Source organism: Triticum aestivum, unplaced genomic scaffold (assembly GCF_018294505.1).
Source record: "Triticum aestivum cultivar Chinese Spring unplaced genomic scaffold, IWGSC CS RefSeq v2.1 scaffold141020, whole genome shotgun sequence".
NCBI lineage: Eukaryota > Viridiplantae > Streptophyta > Magnoliopsida > Poales > Poaceae > Triticum > Triticum aestivum.
Window position 1 is genome coordinate 1 of NW_025236198.1, and position 5,489 is coordinate 5,489.

At 44.6% G+C, this 5,489-nt stretch overlaps 1 pseudogene; it reads right to left on the reverse strand.

Moving 5' to 3' along the window:
• Positions 1-8: 8 nt before the first annotated feature.
• Positions 9-2,866, reverse strand: LOC123176415 (pre-mRNA-processing factor 39-like; annotated as a pseudogene).
• Between the last annotated feature and the right edge of the window lie 2,623 nt (positions 2,867-5,489).

Consider the following 5,489-nt stretch of genomic DNA (forward strand, 5'->3'; position numbering starts at 1 on the left):
AATCAGAGCCGACGCAACACACAACACTTGCCAGATCAAATAATTTCATGGTGATGTTGTTTAGAGCGAGTGTTTTTCAGTGGAATAAAAGAGTCATCTGGAGCGAAATTTTGGGATGCCTGCACACTGTACTATTTTAGGATGACATAGTAGATAAGTCATAATACAAGTAGAAGTGGCAACTGACAAGAAAACATACTTAAGTACTTAAATGCATAAATAATGTCAATGACTCACCAATTAAAGTACCGATCAAGCTGTTTTAAGGGTGCTCTAGTATTCTTGTGTATACCACAGCTAGATGACTCCATGCTTGAAGTGATTCTTCATTCTTGATGTACTCATCCCACAAAGTATTGGAACCATAATCTGTTTCAACATATGCTAAACCCCGATTAAACAGTCTGTGGGAAAAACAGTGGGTTTAGTTGCTGATGAAAGAATGAAACAATCAATCCCTAGAAAAAGAAACATTAGATAGTTCCAGGAACACTAAATGAATGATGGCTTGTACGGTCAAATAGTGAAAGCTACATTTGCAACGAAGGAGGATTGTATTTTTCTTGAAAGATCTAGACTTCAGTATTTTGTATAGCACAAACATGTGATCTCCAAATTGGCCACGTAGTTAATGCGCTAAATGACTAATATTGGCTATATGAAAATACTTATACTCCCTCTATCCAGGTTTATAGGGCATGAGCGGATATTTTAAGAACTCGACAATTTGACTAACGAAACATATGTATATACCAGCAAAAGCATATCACTGGATTTGTATTCGAATGAAGTTTCTAGACATACTTTCGGTGGCATATAGCATGTTGAGGACCTAAAAGCCTGTGCAAGCCCTACAAACCCAGATGAAGGGAGTATAGATTATAGCTGCTACAAAAGGAAAAAGGTCAAACAGATTATGTACTTCATGGAGGGAGATTAGTCATTACAACTAACAGACATGCACGGAGTCTAAGAACACACTGCCTAAGCCAAAATTTGAATATATGCAACATCTCCATGGCCTACACTATCACAACGAATGCGAAAATACAGTGCTATATTATAAAGCATTTCATCAAGCATTCATGTTCAGGTACTAAGTATTGTAAAATCACTTCTCATCATGTATTCCTGTATATATATACAACCTAAAATGCATTAGTTAACAAAAGTCAAGACATAAAAAGAAGTTAAAAACTTCATCAGAATAGTTTGGGTATTCAATTGCTACCTTCTGATGACATCTGGGTCATTGTATGTTGAGATCGCAAACTGACAATAATTACACCATATGTCCACTGAATAAGTAACTGCAAGAACTGCCCATTCATACACCTCAAAAACTTTATTGACACCATCTAGACGGCCTTCATGATCTGCATATTTCTTCCAATAGCCAAAGCACAGAGGGAACTCCGCACGGAATGCATCATACACTTTCCGTATTTTTAATATCTCGCTCTGACCAGGAATACACAAAAATCTGCCATTAGCATAAATTTGTTTATCATTAAAAATCCATTTTATTTTATTAACCAAACAAAACAAATTTATATCTAGTGTTGTCCATTAAAACACGAATAAGGACAGATTGACAAGACTACAGTAGGACAATGATGAAACTACTACAGGGAACAAGGCCCATGAAGTCAAAAAGAAAATATACTGGGATCCTACAAGACAGAGAAATGTAGAAAGAAAATGTGCTAAACAAAAACAAGGGAGCGAGTGACCATCCATGCATAACAAAGATTGGCATAACTTTGTGGTCCACAAGATACAGATCGATTGCATATGACCACTGGAATATGTAACACATGTGGGCACAAAAAGAGGATAAGCTGCTGAAAATTATGACACATCCATACAACAAGTTGCAAAAAGGAGAACAATGCACTGTATGGTAAGGCAACAATTTCAATTTCACCTCAGCAATCCTCTCCGTCTCTTCAATAAGTGCGGTCCAAGCATCAACGTCTAAGCAATCCAAGGTGAGAACATCCCATAACCTAGCCTCTTCCACTGAAAGCAACAACCTATTAGCAACAAAGTAGCAGGCAGGCAACGAAACCAGATAGAGAAGGCTTCTGCCTCAGCAACATTACCATCCTCATACAACTGCTAGGGGACCATGGGATCGGCCATCTCGACGGCGCCGACGCCGTCCTCCGTGGCCCCCGCGGCCTGGTAGCCCGCTGCCTCGCCGAAGGTCCCGTACGCGGATCCGCTGGCTGTCTGCGCCCTGTCGTAAGGGGCGCCCCCCGGGAGATGCGGGGGTGGTGGTGGGAGAACCTCGGCCGGGTCGTTGCCCAGACCCGCCTCCACGGTGTCCAAGGGCGACGATGGGGGAGCCTGGACGGGTCGCTGCCCAGACCTGCCCCCACGTCAGCTTCTGCGTGGCCGTCGGGGTTCTCCATCCCCGCGCGCCCACGAGCAATGGTTCGGGCTGGTGTGGTGGAGGCCGGAGTGGGCGGCGGCATTGACCCGCCGGTCCTCGGCGTCCAGCAAGGCCCAGTACGCCGTCCCGGCATGGCGGCGGAGCGGCAGGGGAGGAGGCGCGTGGTGGCTCGGGAAACGGCCGGGGAAGAATACCGGCCGCGCGGGCGCGCGAGGTGGTTGCGCCGGCGCCGGTGTCGTAGGCATCGAGGAGGAGGTCGCTGCCCAGACCTGCCCTCACGTCAGCTTCTGCGTGGCCGTCGGGGTTCTCCATACCCGCGCGCCCACGAGCAATGGTTCGGGCTGGTGTGGTGGAGGCCAGAGTGGGCGGCGGGGTTGCGGCGGCGCCGGTGTCGTAGGCATCGAGGAGGAGAGCCCGTGCTGCTGTATTTCTTTTTAAAGAACTGCTTCCTCCGTGACCGTGAGTCATCCTAGCCCACGAACGAAACGTGAAGTCCGGATCGGACACATATTTTTCGCGGAAAGGGCCAGGCGGGACGAAGGCCCAGCCGTTCAATGCACGAAGAAACACACGTGGCTATCAACAGAAGGACGTGCGGACCCCAAATTAGTACCACCTTGTTTATATTACGATTTCGGCTTTACAAATCGTAAAATCGTATTATGACATGAGAAGAAAGCGTATTGTGACGGTGAACCCACAGAGTCAATCCGTGCTTTATTATTAGGGATAGATTATTATTATTATTATCAGGGAAAGATTACTAGTAAATGTGTTAGGCGTACATGCAATTTGTGTGCCTGTTGCACGGGATCCAATACGCTCTGTGAGAAAAAAGATGACACGACTTTGGCTATAGCTGATCTGGCGGCATCATACAATAGCGATCATTCGCTATTGTAGTACTATGATGACAACTCCTATAAACCTTGCACTTGGCTCTTCGCCACTTCGGGAGGTTCAACAGTTCGTACCCCTATGAACCTTGCACTTAGGTCTTCGCCTCTTCGAAAGGTCCAACAATGATGATAGTACAATACAATATGCTTCTAGCAATCTGACACCAAATGAACTTCTGTATGTCCACTGTAAGGTTGAGGGCGAGGGAGAGGGTGCTGTAGTCAAAACCCTCTCCTGGTCCTGCGAGCGAGAGGGCGTAGGCGTACATAGTAAGCAAGCTTTTCCTCGTCCTGTGAGCCACCACGCGTGGGCAAGCGAGAGGGCGTAGTAAGCAAACTTCTCGTTCTGCGAATTGATAGGACATATCAAAGTAGTACTAGTCTATGCCGCGTCCTTTCCAGTTTATATGGCTTAATTTGAAACGAGAAAAATACACTGCGCCAAAGTATGTAATAATACGCTCATTACAGTCACTATATAGTTTTGCGGTGATTATACGGTCACTAGCTCGCCGTAGAGCACCGTATTGCACCCTGCTGACTGGGCCACATAGTCGATGTGGTATTTGTTGACTGGTTAAATTGACACCTGGTTTCTGGGTCCCACCTGTCAGTTGGCAGAGCAAAGAGATCAGTTAAACAAAACTCTAAACAAACGCGACAGGAGTCCAACCCTTGCGTGCGAACCACCCTGGCTGCGTATGCGAGTGCATGCACGTGTACTCCCTCGGTCCGTGAAAAACTGTACATCTAGCATTAGAAATTTTTCCAACAAAGAGTGTACATCTACACTTCCAATGCACTTAGAATTTAATCTAATCAGCATTTATTGACTAATGCACCAACTTGTGCTCTAGCTATAGGCTGCATGTCTATCCTTAATGACAGCATGCAACAACCTTCATTTATTCTTCTTCTCTGGTCACATGCACACATAAGTCTGCTACTTTTGGGCGTTAATTATGCCATGAAGTTCCGGTTCCTCTTGGCCAATGTGTAAATCTCTATATGTATAGTCTCTCACGGATGGAGGGAGTAGGTTGGGCACTTGAGCGTGAGCGTGTATGTTGAATCGTGTGATGTGTGCCGCATGGATGCGTGAGTGTTACATGCGTGCATGTGTACGTGTGAGTGTTGCATGCGTGCATGTGTACGTGTGAGTGTTGCATGCATGCATGCATGAGGCTTTTACTCTCTTCCATTGACATGTTCATATTTCAAGCTTCATTAACATGTTGCATGCAAGAATTAATAGAAAACTCACCAATGTGTGTAGGTCTTTTGTTCTTCACGCAGCATTCCAATTAATACGTTCGTAAACACATTTTTCTTGAGGAAAATGAGCCAATTATTCAGTACTTTTAGAAAAAAATCTTCGGGCACTCATCATTTACAACTACCTAATTTTTTATTGACCTGTATATAAATCTTCATCCTAATTTATTGGTCTGCTTCCTACTTAGTGTAAAAAATTTGACCGTAAATTTAAGTAACAAAGTGTCAATGCATGTCATAAAAAACTATACCATTAAAAACTATGTTCAAATACGAATCCAGTGATATGCTTTTTAGTGACATGCATTAACATTTTATTAGTTAAATACATGGTCAAAGTATGCCACAAAATACTAGTAATACTCCTACATTATTGGCGCCGGGTGCCTTGGACAATGTTTCTTGTTGTTGGACAGGATGAGAGTAGGGATATTGTCAATAGAAAGTTTTGGCGATCTATTATTCCCCATCTCGGTCAGAGATAACTATTCAACTAGTCTTCACAGTGAAGTGACAATACACGCTGAGCAGATAGGACACTTAATTAATAACCTGAGCTAACATATTGGTGTTAGTAATCAACTTTACCATGTACTGCCATCATGTTTGCCAGTGGAGCATGCTTCCGAAAATATGCCTACACACCTCTCCCTTCCATTAACTAACATATGGGCCCTCTTGAGGTAGACCCACGTGTCATCGGCTTAACGATTTACACTCTAAATGATGGTATATACTGGTAATAGTACCAGTAGAATTGAGATTTAATGCACTTTCTTGCCAGTCTTTCCCTCTTCTTCCTCCTCTCTTCTTCTTCTCCTCTCTTCCCCATCGTTGGCCGCACACCATTTCCCCTGCTCACTGCTCGCCCGCCCGCGCCATCTTCCTCAGTAGCTCGCACGTACCATATCCCCCCC